Source organism: Diuraphis noxia, unplaced genomic scaffold, assembly GCF_037042655.1.
Source record: "Diuraphis noxia isolate RWA-SAM2 unplaced genomic scaffold, SU_Dnox_SAM2 contig0009, whole genome shotgun sequence".
NCBI lineage: Eukaryota > Metazoa > Arthropoda > Insecta > Hemiptera > Aphididae > Diuraphis > Diuraphis noxia.
The window spans coordinates 1,928,608-1,945,992 of record NW_028301719.1 but is presented as its reverse complement, the minus strand read 5'-3'; the positions used below and the strand labels follow the sequence as shown (position 1 = coordinate 1,945,992).

At 27.1% G+C, this 17,385-nt stretch overlaps 1 protein-coding gene across 1 annotated transcript in view; it reads left to right on the top strand.

Annotated features, from left to right (window-relative positions):
• The first annotated feature begins 671 nt into the window (after positions 1-671).
• LOC149054234 (proton-coupled amino acid transporter-like protein pathetic) overlaps positions 672-17,385 on the top strand; it is a 57,230-nt gene continuing 40,516 nt past the window's right edge. The window contains exon 1 of the mRNA XM_089230486.1: positions 672-927. The gene's annotated coding sequence lies outside the window, so the exon portion shown is untranslated. The remainder of the gene's footprint in view (positions 928-17,385) is intronic.

The window sequence follows — 17,385 nt, the reverse complement described above, 5'->3', positions numbered from 1 at the left end:
CCTGTTCAACATCATGTTCACGAAACGTTCGGCCAGCAAGTCCTAAGCATAAAAAGTGACATCAACGAATTTTATCTCTTCAACAATTTTAAGTAGGCTGTACAAATTTTCCTCGCCCCGTGCGCAGGCCTACGGAAATATTATGCAACATAATAAACGTATTGAATATACGTATCCAATGCGTTCGATGTATTTCTTTTGAATGTATTTGACGCTCGCGTGTTATGTGACAACGGCATCGTAATTACAATATTATTAGACATAGTATGTCCTGTGCGGCTGTGTAGGTAGTGTACCTATTTTAAATTGGCACCCGTGTCCAACAATAATAATTTTGGCGCAAATCATACACACCCATCATTACGTATTTTATGGTTTTATGTCGCACAGCCGAACAAGTGCACGTGCGAAGGTTCGGCGAACACGTGGCCGGCGATTTCCGTGGAAAATCGATGGGGGTTTTCGCGACGGTGGTAGAATTTTTATTTTGTGTCGAAAACGCCCGCGGGGAGCAGCACCGTTGCGCGCGCATCGTACGACGTACCCAACACGGTTACTCTACGGTATACCGATATACGTATACACACAAAACCAGGGTTCCAAAGTGCGTGAAACGGCCGGCGCCGCCGACGTCGCAGTTTCTATTTCCAGCGTTGGTTATGTTATATTATCGTGCGCGCATGTGAATCATTTCACATTCGAACGTGTGCCGGCGTGTCGTCACGGTCGGCCTGCGATCGCGTTCGCCCATGATATATAATAAAATATATATTGTATTATTTTTATTTTGCCATAATATCGATTTTCGTTTTGATATTATAGTCGTGTCATTATTGTGGCGGAGATAATACTATCGTAGTACAATATTGTTATTCAATCGGCTCGTCGATATCGCCCGCCGTTCGGATATCATCATTTCAACCTGCAGTGAGTATTGTTACATTTTATTTTTCGCTTATGATTTTTTCCATTCATTAAGCTCGTCGATTGTAATAATGCACCTACGTCGTATATTATATTATACATTATGATTAAATGTCATATTATACATTATACATAAAAAAAAAGTAGATAATATTTTCTATTGGGATTGAGGAAAAAAAAAACTACGAACAAACGAAAAAACGGCGTTCAGGTATAGATTTATTTTATATTATATATATTATACATATTATGGTTATGATTTTATTTTTTTACTAATCATTAAATCGCGGCAAAATGTTTTATCTGCGGTTGTCTGTACCATATTATTATTGTAATCCGAATGTTCCGGCGAATAGTAGGGTGTGTGTGTGTGTAAAACGTCCACGTGGGTCCCCATTCAACGCGTCAATACTCGGTCCCTACTATATAACACGATGGCATAACGCTGATTCCAATTTATTTTTCTTAATCTGGTGGGAAAACTATGTTTATTAGTGTGAATACGTCATCGTGGAATTCATTTTTATTTAAACTATCAAGTATTCCATGCACCTACTATTGTCGTATAATAAAAATTGTCATGTTTTGTACTTGGGTTGTTATACAATGGCGGTATATTATATATTTTATTTAAATTATTATAAAATCAATAACCTAACCTATTATGCTCATAGGATTTTCGTAATTTCTAAAAAGTAAATACTTTTTCGTGTTTATCATTTTTAAAACACAACATTATACTAGTAACTAGTTATATTTTCATATAAATGCTGTTCAAATTTTTGTTTAATCATCTCGTTTAAAATTTCAATTGTTAACATACATCACAAATGGTAGTACTAAGTACACTTACGTGTTGTAAATTATTTTAATTATTCGTAAGTATGTAAGTGGGCACAATCAAAATTTAGACAAATACATTTGCATCATGTGACAAGTTGAATTTAAATTAAATTAATTTTTGGCGCGTGTCTAATGGATACTTAACACGGAACTTAATACCTATAAATCGATAATACATCAATTTTGTGAAATACAATCGACTCGCCATCCGCCATCGTAAAATTCTTTACATAAATATTTCAAAGAAAATATACGCCTACGTTCCCCTGTCGGTTCCATTCATCAGTCTTTTTTACACCTGCCGATACATACCTATGACGTGTGGTTATGAATGTACAAAGATTGTGATTTTTTGCGTGGTTACTAATTTTCCTTACCTTTTATATATTTAATGTGAAGTTTGGATGTTTACATGTTAAATATATTATCATCATGTATTATTTTTCGTCCTAAAGGTAGATGAACATTTCAACGTACTTGAAACATTTATTTTTTGGTTATTTATGGTTTAGAAATTGAAATAATATATACCTATGAAAAGACTATAGGACAAAAGACTTATTTTATTATGTTATTGTACGATGTTCTATATTATATACAATATACATATTATTATTGTTATAGATATTCGGTATACTATTTCATACACTCACTGTTATTAATCAGTTTACACTAAATTACTTGTGTGATTTAAAAAAAATATGATGTGTATTGTTACGAATTACAGCACACAATCACGTGCTTAATTGTGTGTAGTTTGCGTCATCGATTTAATTATTTTGGTATCTATTAATTATTATATATTATATTTTTAAATAATCGATATTATATTTTAATGAATTAAAATTATTGTTTTTATTTGTACTTCGTTTCTTCTTCTTCTTTGGTTTCGGCCATTCAAGACCATACCTCTAGATAAACATACTGCCACCTATTTATTTATTTCGTTTAACCTATATTTATTAATAATGTAGATAGTATACACCACGGTAGATTATAGTCTATAATCTACCGTGGTATACACTATAAACTTATTTATACCTGTGTTTAGAAGTATCGGTCCACTGTAAAAGTGTGGTTTACGCGTGTACCCACACGAGGAATATTTATTCTCTTACGATATAAATCGCGTAGCAATATAATATTGTTAACTGCAGCTTGTAGAGGTAAAAACTCTTAAAGTGCCTTGCATTGGCAATAAACAGGTTTTATTTTTTATATGTACTTTTTTTCCTGTTGGCACCAAGCGCATAATTCACATGTGTGTAGAGTGTAGACAATAGACATATACTATTGTGCAGTGATAGTACATTGTGGACCGGTATGGCGGTATCCGAGTCGGTCAAATCCTAGGGGTTTAGTATCGTGTACTGAGGTGCATGAGCACAAGCGTACTCTTGTGTTAGGACTGAAAAAAATATAATGATGACGACGGCTGTGAACTCGGCTGCATCCGAGTTCCGTCCCGAGAACCTTTTTTTATACCAATTCCGTCCCTGTTAAAAAAAAGGTATATACCAATTCCGTCCCAGTTAGAAAAAGGTATATACTAATTCCGTCCTTAATAATTTTCATAATTTAGTCGTAATAATTAATATAAAAATTGTTATAAAATGCATACAAAAAATATAAGTATTCATATTATTAATACATTTTCATAATTTATTGGTCATAATGTTATATACATTTATAATAATAATTAAAAATTCAGTAAATACTAAATAGTCAAAGTATATATACGTCATATTTATAGTAAAAAAACATACATTTTTACAAATTTGTAATTGGATTGAATTTATAGGATATTTTTTTTACAAATTCCAATCGTGATATTTGACCTGAACTGTATTCATACATTTTTTCTTTAATAAAATCTTCTTTAGCTAATATGGGTTTTCTTCGTTTTATACTGCTTCTTAATTTGATGTAGGAATCTTGTTGAACATATTTTAAAGCTTCTATAAACTGATAAATATTTGGGTGGGCATGATAAAACATTCCATTGAATTTAGAATGGAATGATTCACAGTTATTTGTGGTACGTAAAGTACTATGTGAAAATTCAGCCCATATACGAGGTGGAAAAGTAGATTCAGGTGAAATATAATTATCAACTAAGTAATCCAAAAATAAATCTATTTTTTCATCAACTGGTTTGATTCCCATTAGATCAGAAGCAAAAAAATCACCTACTTCGTCTGGTGTTAAAAATGGCAATCCAAATATGTACTTTAAAAATCTACCAATCTCAGAATTATCATTTCTAAAAAAAGTGGACAATTTAAGATCTTGAATTTTACGCCACCATGATTGCCCTAAGTGAAATCGACATCCTCTTAAATTTATCTCTGGCCAAACTGCATAAACAGCAGTATGTATAGCACTTTCAAAATCTGCGTAAATGGTTTGTGGTGTAAATTGTAACTGGAGCTTATCACATTCTGCACATAAAAATTTAAACGCATGTTCATACGTGTTTTTTGCTTTGTTTGGCAGTAAAAAAAATACTAGTGGAATAAAACTGTTTGGTTCTTTTAATCCATGAATAGTAAAAAATTGTGTAAATTGTTTTGGGCAACATTTAAAGGTTCCATCAACATAAATAGTACTAATTTTGCTTAAATGAGATAAGTTTGTATTGCAAGTAAACATAATAATGTGTGTAATTGGATCATTCATAATTAAAAATTTTTCGTCATTATTAGTATGTATCGTAATTTGTTTCAATAGTTCATGAACGTCTTCAATGGTTGTGGGTAATTTTGATAATATGGATGACCTAGCACGATGTATATTTTTTCTAATTAAGTCTATATCATTAGAGGTAATAGTATTAATATCATGATTAGAAAGTTCTTTATGAATAAGTTTAGCTGGTTTTTCACAAATATCATCAACAGCTTTTCTTTTTAATTTATTATTAAGTTTTTGACGATTTAAATTAGTTTCTTCGGTTTTATCATGGCTGTGGTCTAAATTTTCAAAGACAATTTCTTTTTTTGAACCTGTTGAATGGTGTTTAACAATTATTAATTGTTTTTATTGAGGTATTTTAGAAAAAAATCATATATCTGCATATTTACAAGTTTAATGAATATTTGGTGAATATTTTAGTGATTTTAAGAAAATATTAGCATTATATTTTAAGCATTAAAGAACCTAAATATCCACTCTTTAATTATTATAAATTTAGTTATCTTACCAATTTTTATATATGCTTTGCATTGTTTTCGAATGCACTTCCATCGTTCAATATCGTTATTCAGCTCTTTGTGAAAACAAAATTTAAATTCATTTTTAATAATTAACATTTTACCTTTTTCACTGTACATATATTGTAGACTATCCATTTTTAATATATATTAACGAAGCACGGACACGCACAAATAACGACTGAAAAGTTTATTTAGTTCAATAACTGAAATCATATTATCTTTATTTCTTAATAATATGATATTATTAAATTCGATTATTTTGTGCGGTAACTGATATCATATTATCTTTATATCTAAATAATGTGATATTGTTAAATTCGATTTGACACGGGACGGAATTGGTATATCCGTCAAAAAAACCCTGGACGGAACTAGTATATCTAAAAATTCAATTTTTATAATTGGGACGGAACTCGGATGCAGCCGTGAACTCTAAATAAATCCTTCGCCAGCAGTCTTTCAACCCTCAGCACAACAACGACCCTAAATTCGGAGCTAACGTAATTTTTTCCTCAACGGCCGACTGCGGTAAAATAATAATAAAGATGACGCAACATCGATTTATATCACGTGATATGGTCTACCAAACTTATATTTTTACGTTTTAATGTTTTATTTTGTATTTTCCTATACACTCCTTGTTTACGGATAGGAATATGAAGTCATAATTCATAATACACGTGCATCACACATAAATATATTATGTGGTTAATATGGTTATCATCGGCATCGAGTGTTCGAACCCAAACATATATATAATATATACAACATATAACGATAATAATAAAAAGTAGGTAGCTATAATAATATTATATTTCCGGAAGTAGCCGGGAAAATAATGAAATATAAACGTTATCTAAGAAAAAGTTGCTATAATTAAAAATTAATTCAATTTATTATGGTATAGTACACACATCATAATATAAAATATAATATTGAATAGTATTATAATTCTTATCGATATGATGTAACGATTTCATCGATATCGGCGTGATTGAATACCGTTTTAACTTAATTTTAATTACTTAGAGTAGGTAATATAATGGTGTTTCATTAGTCATAAACGCATAACCTTAACTCATAGCGTCTGAAATCATCTTTAAGAAAGTTTACAATAGTCAATAAATTATTTGGTACTTCCTTAATAGATCATAGGTTTCGGCATTTCGCACACAGTACAGGACGTGATTATATAGGTACATAATTAATATTACATAATAATATGTATGTTGTAATATTGTATTAATTGCTTTTGCAACCACGTGTTACAATTAATACAAATTCTAAATAAATTTGAAATTTGTCTGGGAAATCAATTTTCATGTTACACATAATCAATTCCAAAAGTCAAGGCTATTAATCATCAGCATTATTTAAATATTAAAAATAATTTTTTCATATACTCGTATTTACTGAAAATAAATTTAAATAGTTTAATATTATCGATGCTAATTTTCATTGTATTACAATCTAAATCATTAAATTATAATAATCTTTAAAAATGCATTAAAAAAATAATTAATTTTTATATTGTTGGTTGTATTAAATAGATGTCATATTATATAACGTTATCAGGATATTATCTTTGCTTTTGCATCCAATTTAGTTATTACTTATTAGTTTTTAGTTATTTTTATTATACTTATCATTTTATTGATGCAGTCTTGTCGCGTCTCGTCTGGATTGACATGCTAGTCATTACTTATTATGTAAGATTGGTAGGTAGTTCTGAAATAATAATTATTATGCTTTTACATAAGTGATAATATAAGTTAAGTTGATCGTAAACTATAGTCATATCGTTTAGTTTATGATTATATTTACTACTTACCTATATATTTTTTCATAATTATTTTAACTGTCACTATAATTATTATGCTATAAATTAATGTAATAGTGTTAACATGTACATTATTTATAACTCAATACCTAACCGTAAAATGTTCTGCTGCAAAGTTTACATGGTAAATCAGTCTTTGTGTAACTGTTCAACATTTTTGCTTATATTATTTAATTGTAATTTTAAAATGTGATACAAACGTTGTAACTTTTAATCCAGATTTAATGTCTGAGAACTAGACAATTTTAATAGATAAATTTTATAAATTTTATAAATTTATATTTCTTGTCTGATTTATTCTTATAGTTTTAATATTATTCACATCATTCTCTATAACTTGGCGACTATGAGAAATTTTAAAACAATTTTTTGTTTAAAATCTTAAAATGTATATCCGCGTATAAATTTATTTAAGATTGCAATGTTGTATAATTATCGTAATTTATGTATTGGTACCTTAATAAAACAAATAATTTTATGATCTTAGTATATGATTAAAATGTAATATTTAGACACTATAAAAGTTGATTAAGAGGACGCTACACCCGCATATGTTGTCTCCGTCTTACAAGTGCGTAACATACCAAATTTTATGCTCAGCAGATCACGTTTAGCTCCGTTAGTTTAAAGTTTAGAGTAAATTGACCTCTTACAAAAATTAAAGGTAACATTATTATCGAGGGCATGACGTAGGCTTTTTATTATATTTTAATTTTAAAGTGAGTTATGTGTATTTTAAGATATACAAACAATTTTAAATTTTAAAATACACATAACTCACTTTAAGATTAAAATATAATAAAAAGCCTAAATTTTGAATTTAAAATTTGATTTTAATATTGACTACCTATTAATAATGTATTGTTTCTTGTTTCTTGTTTCTTGTATTTCATTTTTTTTTATTTATTTATTTTTCATTTATTTTTTTTTTTGGGGGGGGGGGGGGGGAATTGGTGAAATTTCCAACGAAATCGACTAATATTTTATTGTGTATACTAAGTTCTTGCATTCGTCATTGTATTTTTGCCTCAAATATGGATTATATTAATATTATGACGATGTTATGTATAATTTAATATTTCATGGACACATTGCAATTACGTCGTTGTTTGGGCTCTATAGTAAATTAGTAAATATTAATAATATAATGTTGCTTATTAATATAGTTATTACTTATTAGTTAGTACTTATTTAACCTTAAGTCTATATACAAATACGCGTTTCCGCATCTAACACTAAAATCATAAATCAATTAATAGTTTGCTTATACATTTCAGTATTCGGGTCCATGCCTAATGAGTTTACGCTTCGAGTAATTTTCAAAATGGTTCATTATATTCATCAATGATTTATATTATATCTTCATTCTGTACACAAGTCAATAATTCATAATTAGCTCAGTCCTCAAATTAATTATAATTTATGTCAAATAATGTAATATAATTTAAAATGTTATTGTTAGTTTTGAACTTACTGTTAGTAACAGTCTGTTAGCTAAATTAATTATTTAAAGACGATTTTTTCCACTATCATAATATGCTAAAATTATAGCTGGGAATAGAATTAATACTATGGGTAACATGATTATTATTATACCATTGTATAGATTGTAAATTCACTATTTTTAATAATAATAATAAAAAAAAAGGTAACATGAAAAAATTAGTTTCATAAATATATTTTTTTTAATAGTCGTGCAAAGTAAAAATTACAACCAAGTAGTAAAACCGACTACATTAAAAGTATTTTGTCAACATGTAAATGTTTTTATTTAAATATATGTCAATAAATTTATTCAGAGATTCTGAGATTGCCAAAAATACCTAATAATTAATTTTTAATAGTAATCATGATATTACTATATATTATCATGTTTAATTCATTTGATTTGTATTTTTTGTTTATCCATACGATGACATACTATGACATACAACTATATGTACAAGTTAATATGATATGATATGAGCTTTTAATTTAGAAAAGGTCGAAGATCAAAACTAAGGTTCAGATCTAGTTACGACGTTGTTTAAATTATATACATAATTTTAATTCTGTTACAATAAAACGTATAGCTATTAGTGTGAATGAGAACACATTTTATTGGTAAACAAATTGCCTTTTAAGTAGTTGAATGATGACAAATATATGCATAACTAATATATTGTTTTTAATTGTCAGATCCAACATCGAGGTAATATACATTTACGTTAAGATTTAATATAAAATATAAACTTTAGTGAAAGTGGGGTTTTCAAAGATTGATTTCTATGTTGTTTTATTGTTATAGTTGTGCGGATATTCTAGTTTTTATAGTAATGTGCGAAATGTATGTCAAAAGTGGGAACGGTTTTTTTCTTCAAAGTTTAAGTAAACACCATAAGTAGATACTAGAGTACATAAGTATTATGTTTCAATAATGATTGCTATGATTAACGTCGTAATTCGTAGGTATTTAATACTTTAATTCATTGTTTTAGATTCTGAACGAAGTGATGAATGTATTGATTTTACAATGATGTGTGTTGTTTTTTTTTTTTTTTTGTGTCTGTGTACAGCATTGGTGCATTATAGAGGTCAAAAGTAAACATTTTCCAACAGTTTTCAAAAAAATCGAGAAAAACAAAATAAAAATGACAGAAAAACGGAAATTTTACGCAAAACCAGTTTTCGACCAAATAGGTTTTCTTATATGGTTGTAATTCAAAAACTAATCACTGTAAATACTTGAAATTTTCACCAAATGTTTATGTTATCTATAAACAGTTTAATTTTCACAAATTTTTGACTTTTTTTGAGTTATTTATAGACCAGTGAAATTTTAAATTTTTTTGAGATTTTTTTTGAAGTGTCGGTAAAAAAATGTTGGAAGACCAAAAAAACTTGAAAATTTAATACAAGGTTCCTTATGAGTTGTTATTATTGTAGCTAAAAAAAAATTAAAAATCGTAAGTCACAATTTTTTTTAATAAGCGTTTATAGTTCAAAATTTTACGAAATCTGTCGAAAACGCGAAAATTTGCAAGTAATTTTGAAGTTGAAAAATCATAAAATTTTTTGAGTTTATAACTAAGGATTAAAAATACAACACTAAGTTTTCAATAAGTTTTCCTTCAAGTAGCTATAGAGAAAACTCGAAGCATCATTATAGGAAAAATTTTAAGTGCGTTTGAATTTTAAATTTTTACGAAATAGCGTAACGATAACGATTTATCCTGAAACGATTTTAAATATTTGTTATTATTCAAAAAGTATAAGTCGTAGATACTTGAAAATTTTATCAGTTATTTAGATTGGCATTTTCTTTACATGATTTAATTTTCAAAATATTTTGACTTTTTTGAGATATTTATAGACGACTGAAATTTTCAATTTGTCTGAAATTTTTTTTTTGAAGTGTCGATAAAATTTTTTTGGCCCTATCAAAATACTTGAAAATTTGATACAAAGTTCCTCATCAGTTATTCCTATAGTGATTAAAAAAATTATAAGAATACATTGGCACAATTTTTTTTTATTAGCATTTGAAGTTCAAATATTGACAAAAATTCGTCAAAACCATAAATTTTTTTTTGTGTTTGTCATTACGTTTTGGGGCAGTAAAAGTGCTTTGACTTTTAACTTCAGTACCTTGTTAAGTCAGAAAGTGAATCTAGTTGATACTTTGGGGGATCAAAAGTAAAAAATTCTTAATATTTTTCTATATAATCGGGATAAACAAACTAAAAATTAACGGAAAAACAGGAAATTTTACGTACAATCAGTTTTCGATATAATCAATTTTGATTTTTTATGTAACTTTAAAACGATGGACCATTGATACATGACATTTTCACCGAATGTTTATATAAGTATCTATGTTCTATCCACCATGAAATTTTTAAAAAAATATGACTTAAATTGAATATATAATTAGGTATATGTAATTTTCAATCATTATTAGTTTTTTTTTAAATTAAAATCGATAAAAATTTATTTTTTTGGTAGAAAATCTTGAAAATTTAATACAAGGCTCTTAACATATTATTACAATAGCAGTTGAAAAATAAAATAAATTCATTGTTACAATTTTTTTTTATAAGCATTCAAAATTTGAATTTTGACAAAATACGTAAAAATCACAAAAATTCACAAATTATTTTAAGCTAGAAATTAATAAAAAAATTTCTTTTTTAAACGAAGATTTAAAAATTTAATATAAGATTCCTTACAAGATTTTCAATCTTTATCACAAAAAACATGTCCGCCGGAAATGCAAATTAAATTTTTATTAGCATTTGAATTTCAAATATTGACAAAAATTCGTCAAAACCATGAATATTTGCGAATTATTTTGTAGTTCAAAATTCATAATATTATTTGTATTTTTATCTAAGATTATACAATTCAACACTAAGTTTTCCATAAGTTTTGCTTCAAATAGCTATAGAGAAAATTTGAATCGTCATTATATAGGAAAAATGTTTTGAGCGTTTGAGTTTTAAATTTTTATGAAATCGCGTAATGATAACGATTTATCCTCAAACCAGGTATTTGTATATCTATGATAATATAAGGTATTATGAATTATGATAACTACATGTTAACTACACTAATTGATTAATCATGCCTTATACAAAATGCATCTTAATTGAAAAATAAAATATTTGTTTCAAAATAGAATATATGACAATATTTAAATATAATATATCCTAGACTGACAAATTTAATCATCTCCGTTCCGAATCGTTTTTCGTATACAATGATACCTATCATTGCATTCAAATTTAATCCCATCCATTACAGTAACCTACTGTACAGCAGAGCGACATCCACGACTTACCCGCTTTTTTTTTTAATCTACTATTTCAATTATATGCATCAGGTATGAGGTAGGTATCTAAATATTATACAGTTTATGGGATGCAAATATTTAAAAACAAACCTTTATATACAATCACTTATAGGAACAAAATAGTAAATTTATAATGGAGTAGCTATAATTATTACCTATTGAGTAATAAATTAATACAGTGCAATTATACGCATTAAGATATACATACGACGTGTAACTTCCTGTTCTGTAAGTCTGTAAACCAAATATTTGTAAATATCTGCCCAATCGCGGACAAGTATAAAATTATCATTTCTTTTTATATCTTGCGTTCTACGCATGATTTAATCTAAACAAATTGGAATAAAAATAAAATACAACTAATGTACATGATATAATGATGATTATACAAACGAACATATAATATTACACACGACGTATGCACGCGTTATACTTTTACTCTCTTTGCTCCTCTGTAATTGACATTTGGCCAAATTAAGAACCGCCTAGGTTAGGTCCTACCTATTATATAGGTACCTACTGGCCACTATAGATGTTGGCGGACGTCATTTGACCTTACAGCTTTAAACTAGAGTCTCTATTCTCACACGCGGTCACAAATCATGTGCAGATCATTTTAACATACTTTAGGATTTTTTTTTGTGTGTCCTGTTCGTTTCTCAAAACAAACGCCATAAGCTTGGAAATGAATAATTATAACTTACGGAAACTGTCTAATATTATTGAATTATAATAATAGTATAGAGACACGCGGTGTATACTTACAATACCTTCGACTATAATATAGTATGAAGTATGTGGCCGGAGAAAACAAGTGTTGCGCAACATAATATTATACCTACGAATGTCAAGAAACTGATTATATGTATTATAGATTTTAACCAGAATTTTTGGATAGCAAAAGAGAGAAAGAAAGTGATGATTTTGATCCTGCCACTTAGTTTCGTTTTATAATTCATGGATCCTATACCTAACCTACAAGGAGATTTATAGCAACCGTGTATGTCAGTGCAATATTTTTTACGTTTAACCGACTACCGATGACTATATAATAATGCGATTAAGAATATTATTGGATTCGTAGAATATTGTCTCTATTGAATATTTTGAAATTGACTATTTATTTTGAAGAAAAAAATCTCAAGACAAATGATATAATACGCGTTTTTTGTTTTAAGAAAAAATTTAAAGTTATTTTTATTTTTTCATAAAATCTACTATAACTCATTGCTATTGTATATACATATTATTATGTTAAGTGTCGTGCATGTTCGGTTTTGTATCAAGTATACTTTGAGCAATTAGTCAAAATTGTTTCAATATTTTATCGACCCATGCACGTAATCCAGTTGTACTTTGTGTTTTCTAGTCTAGTACTATAAAATATAAAGTAGATATCTGAGTAAATATAACAATATATGTTAATATTATGCAATGAAGCAGGTTTAAAAAAAGTACAGTATACTTGCTATCTGCAGTGTCGACTGTCGAGTACGTTTTTTGTTTGTTTCTAAATTCTGTTCGATATAAATCATAGTTTAACATACAATCATATTTGATTTATATAAGTTAATGATATTTATTTCATTTATATAATTATTAATATGTTATTTGTTCGTAATCCGGGATATTAACGTTAGAAAAAAAACAACCCATTATTGTTGTTGATACGTAAGTATATGGTATTAAAATCATATCAGTATCATAACACTTAAAAAAGCTTACAATTAAATCGATTGAATTAAGAGAAGAAATCACATTAAGAGTTTTTTTTCATTTAATATTTAATATCATGGTTATTATGTGATGAATATTGGTGTATTACTGCACTTGATATTAGATGCCTTTTTTACATATATTTGTGAGTTTTATCTTTTGTTAGCGATGATACACATTATTATCACCTATTTACAAGTGCATCTAAATTGATGTAATAATACCAACTATTATGTATAACAAAATATTGAATAAAAACAAATATTTTTTTTTATCTATTAAGTGTTTTTCGTAAATGAAAATAAATTTACATAATATCATATATTAGTTTAAATGAATGAATACTTCAATATTATCATTGAAATTACCTTATAATAAGTAATAAACTAATAGGTAACTAATTCGTCACTATAATATGACGACTCTAGTCAGTGCGTAGAAGTGTAGTCAGTATTTTATTATTGATATATAGACTTACAAGGCGTGTTCATATACGAAATTAAATTTATTGTTCTTTTTTCAATTTTTGATATTACCTATGTGGAATAATAATTATTTTTAAATAGTTGTGTACACAATATATTATCATAGAGAATATAAAATTTAGTTTTAATATTCTTTCCATGAACTACAGAGTAGCAATGCCCAACCCGCTGCTGTTGATCGAAATATTGAACATGGCCAGCAAAATATTTTTTTTTAATTTTAAGTGTTAGAATTTTTTTAACATACTTAATATGTTGTATACAATTAAAATTTATTCATTTATTTAAATGTTAAGGAGATTTTTTTTTAATAATAAATAATAACATAAAATATAAATAAACCTAGAAAAAAAAAGAAAATATAATAAAAATGATATGACTTTTCAATTAGTAGGTAAATTAAAAATAATATTGTGACGACACAGTTTGATCTTCGGCTTTTTCTTAGCCACAATAGGTGTTACAATATATTTTTAACCTGTTTGTCCTATTTAAATCGCGAACCATCTGCATGTAAAAGTCTAAACTAATTTTTAATGTGTCCAGCCTGCATGTATCGAAAAATAAAGATAGTGCTCATCACAGAATCAGATATTTTTTAAATTCTTTTTTGAAATTAAAATATATGCAAGATTTGTTTTAAATGTTTCAGAATGTATATACTCGTAAAAATGTGTGTGAACCGTATTTTTTTTTTTGCTGATGAAAATGTAACGACTACAAATTTAGGTATTTTATTAAATTATTGTCAAAATTGTTTTGTTTTATAAAGTTGCAGCACAAAAATTTCGATTTGACATCATACGCTATTTATTTGGCGGAGTAAACATTTATTTGGATTTTAGATACAAATACCAATGCGTCAATGTTAAACCATAATTTTAAATGCCTAAAAAAACTTGAAAATATTGAATAATCCATACACCGCTAACTTCGTTTATTCTTATGATAATTTTGCACTAAGACTTATGTAAATTGTTATTGTGACTGTTTCATAACAAATAACTTTCGTTATTATAGACGAGCGCACTATTATGATTTAGGTATGTTTATTTTTAAATTGTTTACTGAAAAATAAATACAATTAAAACTATTTCTAAAATAATGTTCTAACAACTCTAATACGATCAAACGGATTTGTATTATTACTAACCTATATATTTACTGTATAGTAGATAACTACAACCTATTAATGGTACATTATAATTTTTTATTTAATATGTCTATTAAATTATAAACTAAAATGTATAGCTATTAAATTCTGTTTTCATTGATATTTAATTTATTAAAATTTTTTTAGTATTATAATTGAAATCGATGAACTGAAATATTTAAATAACACTTAACATTTTTTGATTTTATTTTTCACAAAATATCCTTTTATTCATTATTTTTTACAAAAAAATTAAATAATATAATGTCTGACTATATAATTTTTAATTATTATTTATGGGCTTTAGTTTTCATTAAGTCTATGAAAATTCTAGTATACCTTGCAACATATTTCTTTTAAACTATGATTATAATTAATAATCATACCTTTTTCATCATCGTAAAATAATGGTCCTTCTAAAACTGTTTTTTTTTTTTTTAAAGTTATTATGTATCGAACTGCAGAAATACAGCACTATTACAATTTTAATTTTGTCTAAACCTACATAACATAAACTAGACTTTAGCTAAAGACTAAAGTATATTGTTAAAAATAAATAAATACAATTTAACTGACCACAAATGGCAATGCTGTTATCTGTCAATTGCAGTTTCCGACATTGAATAATGATTTAGTTAATAAAGTTTATGAGCAAACATTTGCACTTGTTATACCTAAACTGTGTGAACAATAATAGTGTCGTACACATTTTGATTAGAGCATTAAAAAAGTGTAATTTTATTTTAGTGAGTTGTAAATGTGTAGATTATATCGTCATAAACAGTTTGAAATGTTTGGATTTTAGTTAAACTTGTACAGTAGGTAGCTATGAAAGTTTAGAAATGTTATGTGTTGAAATGATGTGAAACGGTAAGACTATATTGACTATAATAATTTAATATAGAGCTATACTTGTTGTGTATCATTAAAATTACAATTTTGGGTCACTAATTTTAATTTTCCTAACTCTTGATACTAATATATAAAATATTTAATTAAAAAAATATCAGCATGATTGAAAAATAATATTGTTTTTGTTTGTCGATATTTTTTAAAACAATTATGTTATTCTTCTTAATTTAGGCCAATATTATTGTACAATTTTTAATATATAAATTCCATGTATTCCTACTCACGCCTATACTCGAATTATCGGCTGCGGAAATTCCTCTCACGTTCAGAATTGCTGCTAAATGGTATAATATGGTTTGGAATTAAAAATAAGTTTGAAAATATGTTTATTGCAACTCAGTTTAATACGGCAAACGCGTAACATAAATAAGTTACCAAGTAACGACCAATTATACACCTTATACCATATCTTACTAGTGTAATTTATTTCTCGGAGGAATTTTTAAATGTATTTAGACGATTGCATTTATATAGGTACATATGTACTATGTAGATATAAAGGAAATCAGTTTTGGAAGCCCTCCAACTCCGTACAATGTCGCTGTTGCGTTTTTTTTTTTTTGATTTTTTTTATTGATTGTGCACCGACGCTATGATGTAGTGTTCAGTGGGAAAACTATGTGCAGGACACGTTTTACATATTATCATATTATTATAATATACCATAAATATATAATAAAATATTACAACCATAGTGTGTATAACCCACTCATCACAAATCGTACACACTATACTGTGTTGTGCAGTTATTATTGTATCGTGTGCGGCGGTTGTTGTGATGGACAAAATTAAAATATTTTTTTGACTTTGTCCATTGTCGTAATATAGGTAAAAGGAAAAAAATAAAATGTGCAGAAATAAATACGAAAATATTATAATATTATGATATTGATGTAATGTATCACAATAATATTATAGAAACAACGGACATGTTTATAATGTTTTAGACAACAACTGGCAACGACCGACTATACAGCGTTTAACAGAAATATACGACAAAATGTCATATCTTTTATGTGTTTCATTTGTCATACATTTCTGTTACACCCTGTATAGACAGTTATGGGCGTATATTAATATGTGTTGGAATATGCATCTACCTATGTTCTATACCTGTGTATAAGACCACGTGGCGTTTATATATGTAAATGAAAAAACAAAATCGCCGCGCACAAAATTCCGCCGTCGTCCCCTAAAGAGCTAGTATACGATTTATATTATTATTATAATATTAATTTATTATTATCATCTCTCGTAAACAGAATAATTCGCGTGGGTATGGGTTAGACGAACGTTTTCGTCTTCGTGATATCATATCGTGTAGTTATGCGTACAAATTAAAGACAAACCGTTAATTTTATAAAAATTTTATATATTCAAGTCTTTTGTTTTCATTGAGTAACTTATGTGTGAAAAATCAAATTTTCAACTAAAGATGAAATAATAGTCATTTTTATTTATAAATT